At 41.8% G+C, this 20,641-nt stretch overlaps 1 protein-coding gene across 3 annotated transcripts in view; it reads right to left on the bottom strand.

Annotated features, from left to right (window-relative positions):
- LOC121079101 overlaps positions 1 to 20,641 on the bottom strand; it is a 92,258-nt gene that overhangs the window by 22,621 nt on the left and 48,996 nt on the right. The window contains exon 1 of one of the 3 annotated variants that reach the window (XM_040575975.1): positions 110 to 946. The exons of the other annotated variants lie outside the window; for them this stretch is intronic. The gene's annotated coding sequence lies outside the window, so the exon portion shown is untranslated. Of the gene's footprint in view, positions 1 to 109; positions 947 to 20,641 lie in introns of those variants that run through there. 3 annotated transcript variants of the gene reach the window in all.

Consider the following 20,641-nt stretch of genomic DNA (forward strand, 5'->3'; position numbering starts at 1 on the left):
GGATTGCAGAGGCATTTTTCCAGCCTGAAACACAGGCCTTCTATAAAAAATTTAAAACTGAAATGTTATTTGTTGTACCATGTTCATTCTTACATTTATACACACTTACCAGACTCAACACAAGAGCTCAAGAACACTAGGGAATACCGCCAGCACATCCATTCTGCCAGGAAGAGGCAATGTGGTCACAGAGCACAAGCGAATCTTGCCAACCTGGAGCGTGTCCTCTCTCATAATGGCCGCTCTTCTCCTTTCTTCCAGATTCTTCAGAAAAAGTAAGCAGGAACATGAGATAAATAAAGCTGCTTGATAAAGAAGGTGCTAGCACAGTGCCCCAGATGCAAGGATTCATTTTTCTGCTTCATTGTGAACTTTGGCAAGCACCTGACAGGATGAAGTCCCGTGAGACGCCTGATCCGATAGCTCACCACCGCTGCAGCCACTGTGAGGAACTGGTTCAGCCAAGAGCTGGGCGGTGAGGAGACACTTCCCTCTGCTTGGCAGGAGCAAACTGTTAGATCAGCTCAGCCACCTTGTGCAACTTGCCCCTCAGGCGCCTGCACTGAAAGAGTTGATGTGCTTAATCCCAACCACTTTTAACATCTTTGTTTCCAGCAGTAGCGCTCCCTACGCACTTCGGCACCTGCACACGTCACCGCTCAAGCTGGGCCGCGCACCAAGGTCACACCTAGCCCTGCTGACATCCACAGACCAGCCTTTCCTCTTCCCAGCTCCCTTGAGGGACCCATGGGTGAGTGCCGAGCACACCTAGGCCAGGCATGCTTCTCCCAGAGCAGTCTGACTAGGCCTCCTCACAGGCCAAACCACCCCACGCAGATGCCACTGCTGCTTCACTGAATTACTCGACAGTTCCTGCACTCTGGCAGCAGCTCCACTGCTCAACCAGAGGGTCTCAAATAAACATCTGTCATATCCCAGAAGGGTACTGTAATTACCTGGCTACCCACTGTTCTTGGGGGTGCTTCCCACTCCTCTTGTCAAAGCCTTGATAATTCACAGAAAGACTTCAAGTTTTATTGAATGAATGGGCAGAGAGGAAATACCTTGACTTTAACTTTCATCTCATGACTACGATGCTCATTCAGGGATTTCTACTACTGTTTTATGAGCTGTTTCTCTGTAGTTTAAAATGAAAAGTATAAGCAATTCCTAAGGAAGACACCATAAGTTATGTACCTGTCTGCTTGAGCAAAGGCGGGTTACCTTGGATTTCTTTGCAACATGGCAAACCTCTGGCAGGAAGGATAGAAAAAAACCTCCATTTAGGATGACCTAGAAAAGTCAGAACATTTTTTTCTGGAAGAGACAAGATTTGAGGTCTAAGTCTCTTGTGCTCTGATCAGGCAACCTGGCTAGTTGACAGAGGCTCCAAACACTGGATGAAGGTAGGAGCTAAAGTGCCAAAGTCATCTCTCATCCACGACACATTTGGTATCTGTTCATGATTTTTGAGTTTACTGGCTTGAACCAATCATGTCCTTTCCCTGTAGGGACACTAAGCTGGGAACCATCACCTGACAAGCACGTTGGCTCATGCCAGGAGCCAAGCTGACACTTAGGAAGAAGTAGATTGGGTTCAAGTCCAGAGTCAGGGACTGACTTCACTCAAGCATGTAGAGCTCCCCTATAAGCCTCACTCCTTCATCTGCAAAGTATGCAGGAGCACTTACTTCCAGGATTACTTTAAGTAAAAGTTGTATTAAAGGTTATTCAGGTGCCTCGAGTGTAAAGACCACCATGCAAGTAGGTGAGGCAGAGAGACAAGTATGCCATGAGCCCCTGCAGCCCTGCTTCCTTCCTCCCCCCTCAGCAGAGGGGATTTGCTGCACACACTTCTGGGTCCTCAGATTCATTACAGCTAGGCAGGAAAAGATGGCTCATAAGCACACAGTGCTTATCCTGCAGATCAATAAACTTCCTTCCTGCCTGATAACCAAACCACTTATAATATTAACAGTGTTATTTAAGATCTGTGGAAGTTTTGTCCATTCCAAGCAAGCCAGAAATATCTTGACCTAGACAGTGAGAACAAAACAATGTTGAGTAAACTTCAGGACTGCCAGTTCATCTATCACTGCACTTGACATTTTATTGAAGAATTGGAGTAAAACTATTTTACCCAAAAGATTCTTAAACCAGCATATTTATTCAGGGAACGAGAGTGAAAATCATTCTGACACTTTTCCCACATCTCGCCTTAGATTGAAAAGGAGCGCATTTTATAGTCCATGAAGAAGGTACATGAGTTGTCCACGAGCTCTGTTCAATAACTGAAGGTAGCAAATGCAATTATATCAGAAAGCATAAGTGAATGGGAAACTCATCTACGCTTCCTCCTGAGGAAGAAAGGAGTGTGGTGAAAGAACAAAAAGAACACGAAGAGCATTTCTACTATGTCACAAGTGGGCAAGCTTGAGACAGTGACCTGCTCTGTAAAGGGCGATGACTGATGCAAAATGCCTCAGTAAATATTATCAAAAGTACTATCAAGCTGTTGCTCTCTTTGGCTTTAAGAAATGCTGGGAGTATGCAGCACCTTTGAAAAGTAAGGCCTAATTTCATTCCAGGTCTGTACCAAAATTTATAATTGCTTCTACAAAATGGTGTGCCTGCAAAATTTGTCTAACATATCCAGTTGCAAAGCTAAGAGAAAATTTGAGCCTCTTGCCCTCTGTCTGGGAACTGGAGCCCCACTGAATGTCACCGTCTAATCTATCAGATTTCTGGTTATTCCTCTTATCCATGCAATTTTTGGTGCTTACCTGAACATGTTTCAGTAGATGGAGTATTTCAAGTGTTTACCTACCTCGAAGACATACTGCTTAACAAAAGGTAGAAAAGGGAAAGAAGGACTTTCAAAAAAGATCAAATACATCATAAGCTTGGCAGACACTGTAGCCCTGAAACAGCAGTTTGAAACTTGCACCATAACAAATCTTCTCCTATACATTATCTCACAGGAAACAACACATGATAAATTCTTAGCACAATGTGATTCCCCTCCTTCCACCTCCCCACTTCAGAAAGATTTAACATCTAATTCAGCTTTTGACGAGCTGCTTCATCACTGCGGGAACGCTGTTGATCTCTGTCGGAACCCTGCGGCCTTGGACAGAACAAACTGAAAGGGAAAAAAAATTTTTGGCCGTCTGTAATGATAAATAAATACATTACAGGATACAACTCTGGGGAATGGAGGCTGACACTGACTGAGCACCGTGACCTCCACACAACTGCCAAGTCTCAGTCATCTAACAAAAGTCAACTTTTGTTTGCCTTCCCCCCCCCCCAACAATTTCTTAAAGTCCAAACGCAGGATGGAAAAAGGAAAAAAAAAATTCAAAACAATAAAAGATAGAAGAGAACTCCGAAACTCTCCTCATCTGCTGCCCAGAGGCGCTTACAGTTTTGACAGAACAATATTTTATTCCTTTGGTCTCATGGAAAGTGGGTGAAACAAGTCCATAGTACATCAAGAGCAGCAGGCCAGGGAAGCTGTGCCACAGGGATTCTCAGATCCCTTTCTTCAAAACCTCGTTTTAGGATGTGCCTGCCTTCAGGCTGATTCTTGGCACCGATTTGATTTTCTGTCCACTTTGTAAGTCCCACTCACAAAACCAAATACGTACGGCCAATGTTGGGTCTTTGCACTGAAGGCAACAAAAACAAATTAGGGAGGGAGAAATTAGTTACCCCATCAGCTAATCCAATCCCTTATCTCTGGGAGCCTCACACGCTTCTGTCAAATATCTCCTAGCCTCTCCATTTCAACATCTGATTCCCATTTCTCTCCAATCATAACAGAAAGGTGATACCTCCTGCCACTTCTCCTCATTTTACAGATGCACAAAGTGATAAAGAAAGTGTCACAACAAAGTCAGTCAAGTTGAAAGCCAGGTATGGGCTGCAAGTCTTAACTCTTGTGTCTGCATTCTGCTTGCCACGACATTTTGTTCCATTAACTCCACGTGCATCAGAGGAGCAACAGAGGATTCAGCTTGATCAAATAAGTTCATGGCAGCATCTCAGGGCTCATTAACACCTTACAGCAAAGCACAGCACAGAAAGCCTTGCACTAGCATGGATGAAGTTAATTCAAGTGCAGAAAGAACAGCTCGACCAGTGTGGTGCTAATCAGCCGCGCCAGCGCAGTGAGATGTTCGTCTCAGGCACAAAGCTAACGGAGCTACACGGCTCCTGCAGCCCACGTCAGTATTTCTTCCCAACTGCACAGCGCAGATTCGCCAGCTCGCTCGGAGCCATCTCAGGGCTACACAGCACAGCACATCTCATGTGTCTTCTGCTCCCCTTACTCCAACAAGAAATTTGTCCCACTCGCCACCAGTCTTGCTGCCAACACCAACCTCTATCTTTACCCTTCCTGACTTGTCAGTCATTTAACTCACCTATTCACCAAGGCACCTATTTAGTCCACTCTGCTCAAAGTAACTAGAATTATATTATTAGTAACTAGAAAATGCTTTTTATTCTCCAATGACTGGTGACTACTTATACTTCATACTGCCCTTGTTGTTGTCCCTCCCTCTCACCTCTGCTTATACACAGTATGAGAGATGATTCAACTCACCTAGAGATTGAAAAGCTCTCGATTCAATCCCTTTATTTTTTCTCACTTGTTTACATCTTTAATTTCTCAATCTATCTTCCTTTTTTTCTTTTTTTTTTTTTTTGAGGGGGGGGTATTTTGTTTATTTTTCTTCTATTTTGTTTAGGTTTAGAGGGCTTGAATGGTTCCCCCTCAGTTACAAACAGAATCTTTATGATCTGTCTTCTTACACATGAATTCTCAACTAAAGATTTACGATTGCTTCAAAACTACCCTCTGAGGGTAAGTGTAGAAAAACATTTTTCCTCAGCTTGGTCAATTCCCTTAGTCTGTTCTGTCACAAATACTTATTCCACGTTACTTATATCTTTGATTGTCCTGCAGTTGTTTCCTGCAAAATTAAGTCATATTACAGTCTCCATTAGCAAATGGCTGCTTCAAACACCACAAGGGAAGAGTTATAGATAGATTCTCATAAAATCCATCAGAATTTCTAGTGCTATACAAGCATTCCCCAAATCACCATCGAGCTCACATCCAGACCTGCCTATCAGAACAAGATTGAGACGTTCTAGGGGAAGGAGAAAAGAAAAAAATGTCGAGGCTGTAATTCCCAAGCCTTTCACCTGAATCAAATACAATGAAAAACAAAAGGTATGACAAAACAAAAATCAAACAGAGAAGCGCTAACACTGAACCAGCTACAACAGGACCACGGCCCTATATCCCAGTCAACATTTTAGAACACGAATTCCTCTTTTTAGAAACCAACGAGGCTTTCACTGTGCTCCACAACGCATCTAATGCAAGCAACAGCAAAGGGTATCTGCTGTCATCTAGGCTTCCAGCAGAACGGAAAGTTTCTATAGAAGTCAAAGGAAAAAAAATCAGACATGGACATCTGGGTGGACATTATCTACTAGTACCGTGCACTTTGCTGGCATGCCTTGTCTCTTGCTATAGCAGATATCCTACGTGTGCACGCTCTGCATGTATGTTTAAACAAAAAAGCTGATAAGGAGTACTTGTCTGTCAGCAGTATCTGAAGCCTACAGCTCTTTGAGAGCATTTGGGTTTACTTGGCGGGTCATGCTGACTCCTTGTGAACCATTTATCATTGCAAAAAAACTCCAGAGGTTGGCACTGTGCCAGTGTCTTGTCTTTTCTTCCCTCCCCCCAGCCCTCTCTCCCCTCCTGGGTATTGATGCTCCACCAAAACAAAGCCCCAGTTCACATGGCAACAGAACATTTTTATATAACCTCTGCATGGGAACGCTGCACAAACCATCGGACAATCACTTGGAGCACGTTAGGTAATTCCAGGGTATTTTGCTGGTTTCTATCAAAAACACCCCAGATTAAATGAACTATAAAGGGGAAGAGGATCTTTTGCACGTGGGCCAGACTTGGACTACATCTTGGCACCAAGGACATCGGGGGATTAGTGCACCTATTGGTTCCACGTTCTGAAGTTTGCCATTTTCTATCTCACTTGGAATCAGACTGGAGAGTCCAAAGCATTTAAGCCAGTTTGTGCATAATGTAATTGAAAGCAAAATGATGCTGAAGCAATGTGCTGAGTCAGGGCTTTAAGAAGACAAAGACTGAAATTTAGGTTTTGGTGGACACTGTAAACTCCCATCGCTATCTGAAACACAGATATCTGTACAGACTGTGTATTTAGACGGTTATAAAACAGCTAGGTCATCTTAACTTCATTTTCCCCCTTCCTGTCACAGATTGTTAATACTCTGAATAGGGACGTAATGTTATTTCAAACCCTTTCACAGTATGTCCACCTCGTGCTTGTATCGTGCTAATCCCATATTTCAGGACTTCCTCTAATTTGTTGCAAGGATGACAAAGACCTCTCTTCCCCTCTTTCTATGTACAAATAGACTGTGAGGATTTTTATTGCTTTCCCCATTCAAGATGGCTGTAGCTAGAAACAGGACGTGAGGAAGGGCACACCAGGGCCTACAGTGACATTCATCTCAGAATTAGCTGGGAGTTTCAGCAAATCACCTGCTGTTCCCAAACCTTAGGACACCACTGATGACTTTGATTTCTTCTGCTCTCTTCCTCTAGTGCATTATAGCCTTTTGGTCTTTTTCATTAGGTCTTAAATAAGTCATTGGAAGGTGTTTTGTGGCAAGTAGACGGTATGAGAAATGTATTCTTTGGACCTTTCCAGACTAAACATCTACGGTGTGATTGCTTGCAGTTGTGGTGTAATGCACCGCTCCAGTGCTCCTGCACCATTTAGGAAAGATAATAGTTAAGGTGTATCCATCTATCTCGGTTATTATACAGTACACATCTCTAAAGGATAATTTATGCGGCAGCTAGAATACAGTTAATATATGACAAAATTATGGACTAACTTCTGTAGCTCTGGAGAAACTCTTCTATGCACTTTTTTCATGATTGCAATGATGGAACATCTTAATTAAGACATCTTCTTTCCCATTTATCTCTTACTCCCTTTGGCTTGTTCTCTTCTTGTTGTTGACCCCTGAATTCCATGCAGCTAACTGGTACGGACTAAAACCAAACCCTTTCTGCAGGGTTATTTCCAACTCAACTATGTTAACTCATACTCGTCACAGTAATCCAGACATATCACCGAAACTCAAAGGGTCAGCACACTGGGAACCTACTCCCCCTTCCAGCAACAGAAAACACATCAGATCAGCCTCTCTTCACAAACTGCACCCTAAATCAATGACCCTCAAAGGAGAGTCTGTGGGACATTTAGGGGAAATGCAAAAGAGGTGCAGATCCTTTGCAGGATCAAGTCCTGTGAGGACAGGCTGCCATCCCAGCGACTCCAGGAGGCCTGAGCCTGCTGCAGGTGAGTACAAAATACTTAGGTGATAAATCACCGTGCCCATCCTCCCGTCCACACTAGGGGAGATGAGCAGGTCACTTGTGCAGCAGCCCAGAAGCTCTGCCCTCACCTAAACCCCCATATACAACATGCTGGGCACTCTCAGGGAAAACTGTTTAGGCAATATGCAGCTTCCCCCAGCCTCAAACTGGCTCAAAAAAAAATATCCCCTGAAAGCCTCGACTTTTGCTATCCTAGGAACACTCTTGACTTAATATGGGCTTCAGCTTTTCAGTCTTTATTCTAATGCCTTTCAGGTTCAGTGAATCTAAGCCATACAGGATTTTTACGAAGTGTTAATGGGCTGCAGTGACTCTATATAATCCAGCACTGGCTGGTGAGTTATCACACCCCATTGTCACTTCATTAGTTGGCAGCTTGGGAGAACACAGGTGCCTCCTCTGTGCTCAGCAGCACAAGGTCGGTCACACCAGCAGATGGCCCAGAAAAGCACCCACGGTCCAGTGGCTGCCCATCCCTAGGATCAGGACTGACAGTCCTCGATACACCGTGTCATCGCTGGATCTCAACAGGGGAATTCACCTGATTCTTCCCAGCAGCTTGTTCAGTAGTACACCCATCAACTGCTCTGACAAATCTGCCTCCACGTATGTCTTGTCTCAGGCTTTCAACAAACACCTAGACTTTTGGTTTCGGGAACAAACCTGGGAAGAGTTCTGAGAAATAGCCAGTTCCCTGTTTGGGAGAGATAAAGCAGAACACAGCCAGCATATCTGAAAGGTTGGACACATCATCTGTTTTAGGTACCACAAGAGCAATCCAGACAGAGAAACATCTAGAAGGAAATTCAAAGCCCTAAGAAGGGTTCTGAGGATCAGGAGGACTACCTCTTAACGATGTAAAATATAAGGGAAAACAAATGTATGCAGCCAACAAGGTGAAGCTCCATTGGCAACCAATTATGCCACGAGCCTTATTTTCAAAAGCGTGTGCATGTAATGGTGTGTGCAAAAGTGAACAATCAATAGTATCCTTCATTTATATGACTTCCCATGCTTGCATCTTGCAGCCATGGTAACTGTGCGCCCACCTGAAGGAGCGCGGGCAGGTGGCAGCTGGGTGAGTGCCCAGCCCAGCTGCTGAGAACCCCTGGTCCCAGGTAACTTCTAACAACAGCCATGTTCCACGGCACAGCCTCCATAGCAGCAATCGTGTTTCAGTGCTTTACATGTACATAAATACACACACGTATTCATTTGTAAACAAAACAAGATGTCTGATAATCTATTACATCAGTGTTGACAGTAAAGAAGCATTGAGAAAATACCTTGAACATGCTGCTACTGCATACGGGGTCAGAGGAAACACCGCTGTGCGCCCGTTCATCACAGGCGTAAATACAAGCAGATATGCAGCAGCGACAAAAGAGATATTTAAGCTCCAGATACACCAAAGGCAAGAGTAGAAGCAGTGCAGCGTACTTCTGAGTGATGGGCTAATTTCATCCAACGAACATCCATGCAAAGCTAGCATTAACAACAGCAAGGCCAAACGGGCTTGTAAAACACGAGAATTTGTTTGCACCCAGTTCTAGTTACAGGAATTACAGGGAGACTTTTAGAGAGTTAAGAAACCTCTTACTCCATCTTGTGTTAAAATAAATATGAAAACCATTCAGAAAACACATTTGCTTCCCCTGATTCTTGGCTTCAGAGTACCTCCAGTTTGCATTTCCAGTAAGGAGGAAACGGTGGCCGCTCCCAGCCACTGCAGTTTTTGGAATCCCAATTCACTACCAAAAGAAGCCTAAAGGTTTGATGGACAGTTCAGATTTGGCAATCAAAGTGATGTGGGCAAATGAGGAAGTCTGAAGATGGTAACTTCTTTGTTGGACCAACCCAGAACAAAAAGCAGGAAGGAGGAAAAGTATTTACCAAGTTTGCAAATACTCAGTCTCTTTACACAATCAAACCCCTTTATTTTATAATTAGCTATAAGAGTGAGACCTGCAGAGGTATTTCAAACCTTGCTGAAACTGAACATTACTGTTCTGATGCTGACAAGTTTTGAGCAGAAAGCCGCATACTGGAGTGGCAAACCAGGCCAGTCCAAAGAGGGATTCGGAGCACTGGGAGAGCATCAAAAGCATTAGAGACGTCTAAAGAGCATTAAAAAACTGCTGCTGTGTACCTCACAGTACCCCTTTTGCAGTCTGCTCTGCAGCACACAGCTTCTGTCCTGCATGCTGCAAATGCACACACTTGGCTGGCCTTGATGCTGTTGAGGGCAAGGAGTTCCTCCAGGGTTTAGTGTTTACTGCCTGGTATTTTTACCAACAGCGCGTGACATCTCCTGTTAAAGATGTCCTAACACAGAAAAGCAGGGCTCTCTTACCAGTTTAACCATTGCATAAAGCCTAAACACATCAGATACAGTGTTCTACAGCCTCTACATTCATTACCAATTAATTATTGAAAGGGTATGTATTGAGTTTTATTATGCATAAAAGTAAAGACAATTCTAGTTGCCATGCAACTGGCTGAGAATCATGTAAACATAAATGCAGTTGTTTCATTTTCATGAATAATCTTATGTATCTGTAGAGAAGGGCTCAGCAGAGCCACCGTGCATCAGAGCAGAGAAGCAGCATTAAAGGTGCAGGGGGATTAACTATTTAGTGGCTGGGAGCCTACATTTTAGGCGTTAATTTGATTATCAGTCTAGCAAAAAAGGCCAGGGACCTTCTATCTGTGGACTAAGCTATAGCCCTTTGGATCCTTGAGTTACATCCTACAGTTTGACACAGAATATTTATATAAGTTGCAATCAAGAAAGGTCTTACTGACAATCAGGCATAGCTCAGCACGCAGCCTGATAAGCCTTGCAAATTATACAGATGAAAAAAATGACAAAAGATGTATGTGATCATTCCAGCTGATCTCAACTGTTTCATACAGTCAATGCTGGTCTCCCTTCATCTTGCTTTAAAGCACAGATGGTCCTATTAAGCGTCAGAGATTCCAGCACATACCCGGAATAGGATTGCATACTTTCCGCCCCAAGAAATTTGCTAAAAGGTTGAAGTCTAGTAAAACAATATTTGTGAATTTAGACCAAATATGGAAATTGTTGTTGCAAATAAGAAAAGTGTTAAAAGGTTTCAAAACAAATAAACCAAAATCAAATGGAACATTTTGATTTCAGAAGAAATAAATTTGTGATTGACCCAAAAGGTTTTTTTAAAAAAACTTTTTTTTTCCCCAAGTTTTCCCTAGACTAAACGTAGTTTTTGATTCGGTTACAAAAATACAAATAAGAATGTTTGTGAAGCTCAAATATAGAACACTAAACCAGAAGCAACATCTCTATCCCTTTAGAAACAGCAAGTAAACACTTAGTTCCAACATTATTCTACCTCTTTCTCAAAAAAGAAAGCAAAAAGCCTTTCTCTTGTTGCGTAAACAACCTGATTTAGTTGTTAGCAAGGCTAAGTCCTGCCTTAATATCTAATTTACAAACTCCTGAGCTCCTTTACTTTTACTGCTGTACTCTTCCAAAGGCTGCAGTGCACCTTATTTGCTCTGAAGTCCTGCAAACTCCAGGTACAATCATTATTGTCTTCACCTGTTTCAAAGGTTTCTCTCCCACCTGCTTTTCTCCTTTGCTGCTAACAAACTGCCAGGGAGCAGACACTCTTCGGCTGCAATTCAAATCACAGGAGAGAGAACCTGAACCAAATTTGTGATTGATGGTTTCAGCTAATCTACACTTTTTTCTCGGGGTTGTGTTCTCACTGCTTGCGATTTATAAGACCTGCGTGCAATTTATAAGAGTAGGCAGTATGGTTTTAAACACAGCTAATATTATTCCTTAATCCACTCAAATGAAATGTTTGTCATTTAACTTTATAAAAAAAGGTATCAATTAGGAACTGTCAATGTTTTCAGTAGCGATATCTAATTACTGTAACTTGCTATAGGCTATCTTGTTAAATTCTAGTTGAATGACTAAGTATTCCTGACAAGTTTAATGCATTATTAAAGGTGTAATTACTCGGTTATTGCTCATGTAATTCTGAGTTAATTACATGACATCTAAATTCATCATTTTTATGTTTATTGAACTTTGGTAAATTCAGTTTTAGCTACTGCTTGATATTTACACCGTGACTCCCTCTTCTACTTATTTTGAATTTCAACGAGAATGGCACTGCATACGCTCAGCACAGCGGGTGAAGCCAGGAAAAGTAAAGGGAGTATAATCATAAAAAGTCTGATTTTCCTGTCCTATTTTTCCGTTTTCCTATGCTTTCCTTGTCTGCCGCCATTTAAACACATTATGGTTCAGCAGATTTGCTCTATTTTCAACAGGAAAAATGTAGGCAACAAGTTTCTAAAATAGCTGAAGTGAAATTGTGACACTACTGCAAATCAGTGGCAAAGCTCTCATTGCCTTGAAGAGAGCCAGAGCTTTACCTCTGGGAACCCTTGTTCTGGGAGCAGAGCATGAATTACCTGCCTAAGGGACTCCTGGATATCAAATTTTTATCAATGTTGGCATCGGTTGTCAGATGCCAAAGTGACGCCTCCACGAATCAGTCATTGGAATTTCCTCTCACAGCATTCACAACTAATGTATAAATAAACAGTGCATCTGAAATTCCCTTCTGCTACTTTGCTCCCTCCCATATAATGCTTTTTTTCCCCCCACCCTTGACCTGTAAATGTGGCTGGTACGCATCACAGCCCTTTGCTCCCCAGGGTCCAGGCTGTGTTCACCCAGGGCAGGCGGAGGAAGCAAACGTCCTTCGTCCCACAGTGACCAAATGCAAAGCTTGACAACCTCAAGTGCCATCATTATACAGGCAGTGAATCTCAGGTTATAAATCTTGCTTCCTTCCCATTTGGAAGAAGGATCTTCAATTAAGCAAAAATTGATTTTCTAATGATTTTTTTTTTCCGGCTCATGATTGGTAGATTGTTTGAAACTGTTCCAGCCCAACAACATACTGAGAGAACAATTAAACATGCATCGCAGCTGACAACAGGACTGATTTTAAGTCAGTGAATGCCAATACAGCCCTTGCAGTTTTGGCAAGAATTGCATCTTGCAACAATTACGAATGAAGAAAATACTATTCTAGCTAAATGCTGCAACTATCAAGCCAGTGACAAAGCAAGAAGCAAATACAACAGGGTGTTGGGAAGTTGTTTCCCATCTTCTGCAATCCCTCACCACTCTGCATTGCACGGAACACTGAAGTTAATGCACTTCTGACTTCCAGTTTAGTAACTGACTCGAGTAGTTAATAACGGCTGAGACAATGGTAGAGGTTTCAGTAAGTTATTTGGTAGACTAGATATCACATTGTTATTGTTGATAATGATTCTTAGGAAACTGGGGACCCACAATCAAAATTTTCAAAGCATGTTTAAGTTTTAGTGTGATGCAAATGACAAAAACCCAATTGATTGAAAGACCACTAAGCTTAGTTTGAGGATTTCCCCATTACATTCAAAGCCATGTGGACCAGACTTTAAGGCACAGGCCTTCTTTAAAATTATACTTTTTGATGTGCGCAGAGACAATCAGAATAGGATTAAAATCCTATTAGAGGAGAGCTACATTAATAATTCAAACCTTACTCTATAATGATACAGTGATCGGCACTGGTTTACCTTTTCAATTCTCTAGATGTAGTTATGATCCCACTAATTTTGTTAACAAATTATAACTAAAATTGAGGTCCTTACAGCTACAAGGACAATACTGAATACAATCCATGCTGTGTTAATGGTCGCTCACTGCTCAGAGCAGGACACAACTGGGGCAGGTGTGATACAAGCACAGGACGAAAACAAACTCTGCTCCCTGAAAAGGTACAATACTAATGGCCAAGCAACAGACAAAAGTAGATTCTTTGCTCTCTGAATTTTTCTGAAACTCTGAGACACCACTGTTTGTCAAGGAAGGCAGAGACAGTAGCATACCACCAATTTAACCCTTGTTGTAACTTTGTGGACAACATAGCCTCGAACAAGACTGTCAGAGCAGAGTCAGTGCTTCTGAGCCAGACAGTGCTACAGGTTTTTCACAGGTGTTTTTTAGAGCTGGACCATGGTATGGCTCCAGTTTAATCTTTTTCCTCTACAGACAGCATTGGCCAGGATGGTCTAAGCCTTGCTAGAACGAGTCAGTAGAAGTAGGTGCAATGTTTTCTTGAAGCAATCAAAGTAAATGCCATTTTCTATCAGTCTAATAAGGAAAGTTTGGAGATTTTCAGCTTGCATTTCCTAGTATGTTAATTTCATCATTGCCCACATATTATTCTGCTTGATCTGACCTGAATCTGACTTATTGCATTTCCCAAACTACTTTTCACTCAGCGGTTAATTAAAAGATTTGGTCCCTGACACACTGCTTACAGCCCTTATTGGCACCCATTAGCCCAGCCAGACTAATTCTCCTGAAAAGCAAACCTCCTTATATTCCCAGGGTCAGAAGTTCACAGCCAATTCCCTAAATCTTTAACACTCACTATTAGTTCATTATTTGAACCTACTCTGCTGTAAGAAATTGTATTCAAATGTAGGCAGAAAAAGTTGCTCAAGAAAGACAGCTTCTCACAAAAATTCATTGCTCGCCAGTCTCCTCCATCCCTGACTATGCTCTACTGGGACTGTACAGGGCAAGAAATACAAAACTGATTATTTTCCAACTTTTGAGTACTTTGTTTAAGATACATCCACAGGAAAAAAAAATGCTTATACTAATTTATGCTACCCAATTAGCATATGTATCGTGCCTCTAAACTACCTGCACATTTTATTTCTGTGCACACGTCTAGAGCATGGCATTGCCTTTCAGGCCCATATAGGACCATAATCCATACATAGGCACAGCATCTATCATAGTCTCATTTAAATAAATACACAAAAAAATCTGGACCAGAGCTTGGCAGAAGCTGTAAACAAGCCGGCACACTTGTTCAGACGCACACACAACCACATTACACTTACAGGTCCGTTTGGACTCAGCCCATTTTAGAGACTAGAGGTAAACCACAACGTTTAGATTTGCATCCAGGTGGCAGACCCCCCAAACCCCGATCTCCAAGAAATGTAGTTCCCAGGCTTTGGTTCAGCCCGTTTTCACTGCACTAACATGAAACCAGATACTAAGTCCACTTGGGTAGGTGTGTGGGAAGAGAAAAAGGCAAAGTTTAATTATTAAAACTACGTGGCCATGCAAGCGTCCTACTTAAGTTAAGAGGAGTTGTCATTAAACTCAACCTTTCCCCCTTGAACCTGGTGTCTGGAACAGCTCAGACACCAGCGATGACCTTCTGTATCTCTTTTAATTATTCTGAAGCAACCTCCTCCAGCTCACTACAAGCCCTCAGCTACTTCAAGCAAAGACATTCTAATGATTTCGATTAAATCTTGGCCTCTCCCCAGCAGAGCACAAATTAAAAGCATTACTAGGAGGATACAAGCTTCAGCGCTTGGAAGTGTTATATAAAGAAGGGGGAAAGCTGCCAAGAGCTTGTTGTCATTTCATCTGCAGTGGGGGATGATTAACCCCTTGGTGGCTTTACATACCCTGGGAAGACCACACATCAGACTCCGGGAAGGTCTCCTCCTCATGGCCATCCACCCATTGCACTTCAATCTCTTTTTAACTTGGTATTTGCAGAAAATGCCTCTTCCAATGATGCACTGCCATATATACTGGCACCATTTGGAGAGAAGTGGCCTAGTAGACTCTACAAATCCAGTTCCAGAGGGTCTCAGAGGGTCAAACACATGGCTACACTTCTACCCATAATTTTCACTTTCATGTGCGCTTGGCTTCAGTAGAAATCACCTTTGGAAGTTGAATGCCCAAAGTCCGAGCTCAGCTTTGCTGACGTCCATCACTTGGCTGAAGGACCAACTCCACCAGCTGCTGGCAGCAGTAAATTATCTTCTGGTCGCCAAGGCCCGAGCAGGGCTAACTGCACATGGTTCCTAAAGTAATACCCATCACGCTTTATTGGTCTCTGACAAAATTATAAATCTATGTCCCACCTGTAAGCAAATGCTGTTGGGTTTGTTGTTTTTTTTTTTTCATGAAATTGTAGGGATCAAAGTAAAATTGTTCTTTTGAAAAGCACATCTACGCATTATTTTTAAGAGCACATTCAACTGTTACTGATTTCAGAAAAACACAAGCTAGAGTAACCAAGAGGCAAAAACATGCAAAAATCTCATGTAAAACAATTGCCTCGAAGTAGCTGGGCCACCGTGGGCACTGGGCAAACTTGATTTAGATCCTGGTGTCATTACAAGCAACACAGAATTTCATTTTTACCCCCTCTCCAATTTCAGTTTTCTATATCATTAAAATAAAAATAGTGAGTTTAAACCATTTAAAAGTACTTTCAGATCTTTGTATATATATATATTATATATATATATATATATATATATATTATATATATATATATATATATATATATTAAAGGTAGATACAAGGCCAAGCTACCCCTAAAAAGGAACGACTATTGAACTGACAGTCATCAAAAGCTGCTTTACCCAGGCCCCTATCTGCAAAACCAGCATAAGCCCACAAATCCTCTTATCCCACCATCATATACTATCAATAAAAAGGTAAAATCAGTGATAAAAGAATTGCTACATTCAAGTCCCTTACTGGAAAAAAATGTAAAAAAGCCAACAACAGCAAAAACAATTGAGCAAAATCACCTCGACAGAACTTTAGAGGATCATTTTTGAAAACTAGTTTTGACACAACACTCGGACGGTGGTACGTGCAGGTGGCATGGGAGAGCTGATGCATCCTTGTGAAGCCTCGTTCTCCAGATTTATATGAACAAAATCAAGGAAGCACTAAACCAGCAGGGGATTATCATCTCTAGAGATAACTACAGACAGTTTCATTTTAAAAACAATCAGCGCCATCATGGCTATATTTTCTATTTCTCGAAACACAGGAACATGATGAAATACCCAGCTCCTTCCAGAAGTCACAGTAATTTTCTCCCTTAAGCAAAATCTCTGTAAAAATAACCAATTCATTTAATTTGTTGATTTTTTTTAAGATGTCGTTGTGCAGAGTCTATGCTTCCCCTCTGCCTGCATCTCAGCTCATTGATACCAGGATTTCTGCCATACAGAAACATACAGAGGCTGCGCCTTCACTTCAAGGCAAAGGGCGTCATCTCCTGAACATTTCCCCTGATGGCAATGCCAGCTCAAATACCACCAAAGTCTGGAAGCAAGAACACTGCAAGGAAGCAATGTTACAAAGAGCTACTGGTTTTAGCCAAGCTGTTTTTCACCCACCCGTGCATACAAACCAGCATGTTGGAAGGGGTGGCGTCAGGGTGGGCACTGCTGCCAAGAAGAGGCATGTGAATGCACACCATCACAGCCCATCAACCATAAGCCTTCCAGACTGCTTGTAGGCTGCCTGGACTTCTCACAGTTTGTAAGACAAGCTGATCTCAAGGACTGGGTAGATTACACGGAAGAGAATTTAGGCCTCTGGTAATGCTCCTAAATCAGATTTTGCTCAGCTGAGCAGGGTGAAATCTCTCTGCAAAGCATCTTTCCTTAGCTACAAAAGGAGTTCTCTAGTGTCCTTCCCCTCCTTTCCTTCTGTCCCCTATTGTTTACTACCCTATTTTATTTTTAATTTTTCACTGAAACGAGAGGGGAAAATTCAAAACTCTAAACGTTTCAGTTTTGTAGTGAAATACAGAGATGCTCAACTTTTTACATGAATATGCTCCATATATTTCAACCATCTCTTTTTGAAAAATCTTTAAAAAGAAGACACTTTCTTTAAAAATAAGCTCTGAAGCCACTGCATAGATGAGGCATAGGATTGGAAGTAATAAGAAGCAAGAGAAAAATTATTAGCCATGTCTAACGATTGCAGTGCTGAAAAGCATTCTTAACAGTTCTCCTTTTTTGATTCATGTTGACATCTTCATTTCTTATCCTCCTGTTGCAAGGAACCAACGTTGCGCTGCTGAGCAATTCAGGATAAAAATTCCTTAATATAATAAGAAATCCCCAATCAATTAGGATGTCAAATCAGGAACAAATTCCCTACACTACATCAAAAAGACCCTCTCCTATCTTTTGTCAGTCACTGGATTGAAATAAAGAGGGAGCTACACACAAAGAAAGCTGTCATGTCAAACAATACATCTTTCACTCATTTGAGATATAAACACATTAAAACATGGCAGGAGAAAGAGAGTCAATCGAACCTGTTTAATCAAATCAACTAATTGGATAAATTACACTTTGATAATAACAATAATCATTGTGGAGACACCCTGTCCTGTAGTTCTGCGATTCAGTACTCTTCCTAGCTACATACCCTTCTTGCTTGATTCCTTATGCTGGAAAGCACGGCATGGAACATCTAAGGGGCCAAGATCTGCTTGACTGAAGGTCGTAGCCATAAACCTGAACATAACCCAGGTTTCTGGAGTTGGGATATTAAAATCAATAAATAGAGATTTATGGGTACAATAAGCAAAACACAGCTTTTTGAACCAGGTTCCAAAAAACGATGGAAAACTGAAAAATTACTCACTGTGAATATAAAACATTATTCACACACACAAAAATCTTTCTACAAATTCATATTGCTAGAAAACATGTAGGCTGAAATAAATAATATTAACCGGCCTGCCTTTAGCATATGGCAGGCACATCCTTTGAGAAAACTTTAAACACTAAGCAAACATTTAATAATTAGTCTAACTACCCATTTATGGAATTGATGTGTTTGGTTCTAATATATGGTTCTATAATTTTAAAAATTAAAGGAGTTTTACCAAACGACTTCTCTTCCTGATATAAGCTTCGTAAAAGCTTAGCAAATATAAAAGAAAAAATAAATATCTGTTTCATCATTGTGTTAATTCATGTTCATTAACACTTTACAGAAATCAAGGCAGTAGGAATGGTGTTGACATCTGACTGAGAATTTTTTGAGCGTACATGTATGAAGAGAAGAAATATTTGGAGACAGGAAAGCTGCATTTCACACTCCATTCCTTGCAACCAGCCATCTTGTGTAGAACTCATCTCCCCTTCAGTGGTGCACTAGTGACCAGATACGGTCCCAGTCCAAGCTTAAAACAACATATTCGTACTTATTTATTTGCTTTTACTACAAAAGTCCAAGCTGTACAGCCATCAAAGTGAAACTGCAGCTTAGGGGCCAGATAGAAGTGAAAACGCTGACTTCACTGGAAATGGAGAAGTAACGTCAGCTTTCTGCCCATATTCTGCATGCCCCTGACCATCCTAAATGGCTTTCAATCACAGCTCCATTCAAAACCAGACATTTCCAAATTGTACACAGAGTAAAAACAAACAAAAAAAAAGAACAAAGTGAATCTTTTTATGGGTCATCGGGTATTTTGTTTTTGTTATTATTAAGATAAACCCAGAGATACAAAAGCTTAACAGTCCGAAGAAATAAAAATCCTTGTGCAAATTGATTTGAGATTAAAATTGATCAAACAGTTTTTGGAAGAAGGAAAAGAAAAATGGTGTTTTCCGTAAGTAGCAAAAGTTACACGCCTTCATTTCTTACATCCCCTTAAAAGGCTTGAGTAGCAGCCCAGCCAAGATCTCCCTACCACTGGCACCACCCAACAGAAGCAGGCTTCATTTGGGATTTGATTTGTACAACAGAGGGACATAGGTTAAACAAAGTTAGTGATTAGGCAAGTAATATTTTTGGAATCCCTGAGGGTGGATGGAGGAATTACGCAAGGTAGCAACGACAAGAGAAGTGGTTTCAACTCCTACTTACTCTGCTTAAAACCTCCTAAGATCTGACTCCTCTGGCACTCGATTTGCCAGCAATCAGACTGCAGCAACCAGCAGCGACTGAAATCCAGTTCCAACCTCCAGTCACAGACACAGAAGTGTCCACGTTGCATCATCTCTTGCCTGAAACTCTTACAAGAACCTATTTTGTCTTAGAAAAGATCAGCTTCCTTGTGCCATAGGAAGATCTGTTTCCAACTAGGTATGGCATGGGCAAACCATGCTTATCTCGTCTGCATCTCCTGAGCTTTTTGTTTGCTAAAACAGGGAATAGAAAAGCTTTGGATGTAGATCCCAAGTTCTTTCTCAGGTGGCTGGGTCTACACCTACTACACACACAGCCTTTGGGGGGAAATGGGTATCTGCAAGGACTGAAACAGTTTATGCGGGGATTAGTGGAAAGTAGAAGCCACAAAAGAAGCTGTTGGAAGTGCTCTCTGTGATTTTGCTTCTGCCGAAAGGACCATGCCCACAAAGGAGAGAAGATGCACCTCGTCTTCCCAGGACTTGCTACAGGAGCACGGTGGACAAGGAAGATTTCATGGGAAGAAAAATTGCACGACCGATTCCTCAGCCTCTCCCCCAAACCCTCCTGACAGGAGATGCTCGCGGGGTGCTTCAGAGAAAACACAAACACTGATCTAAAAACCAGTTGGGGAGTGGGAGTGGAAAATTCCTAAATTCCTAACAGTGCAGCATGCGGTGTTTCAACAGCTTTTGTGGAAGCTTTTCGAAAACATCAACAAGCCGTGAAGCTCCCAGCACTCTGAAAAATAAATGTACCCAAATATTAAGGCCACAGAGGTGACTTTGTCAACCAGCAGAAAACACGACAGCAGCAACGCAGGGAACGCGGGGGAAGTTGTTTGGAATTTTTATTATTGTCAACTACGGAGATAAAAATGCAGACAGAGCTCAGCATTTACTCCCACAGGAAAATCACATTCGGCCTGGAAGTCTACTTTAAAAGAAAAACAACAAATAACAGAAAGCGAGCAGGAAAAAATAAAGGCTTTTGAGCCAATTTCTCCGTTCCCTATTTGGCACAAGACCTCAAGAAGGAAGGGAAAAGCTAGGTTTAAGGCATCTTTTCACCTCCTATGCTCTAACCACCAGATTAGCTTGGACCAAACCAGAGACTCGAGCTATTTCTACCAGTGCATGGTTTAACTTTGACCCCAAAAAGGGAGGTCCCACTTCCCCCCAGGTTGCGTGACACCCTTTAACACCGTGCAGAACCCTGCAATTAGCAGTCCAGGGAGCAAAAACAATTAAAAAAACAAACAAACAACAAAAAAAAAACGAAAAAGAGAGCTTTCACAAAGTATTTTTCTGCTT

The sequence above is a fragment of the Cygnus olor genome, chromosome 16, assembly GCF_009769625.2.
Source record: "Cygnus olor isolate bCygOlo1 chromosome 16, bCygOlo1.pri.v2, whole genome shotgun sequence".
NCBI lineage: Eukaryota > Metazoa > Chordata > Aves > Anseriformes > Anatidae > Cygnus > Cygnus olor.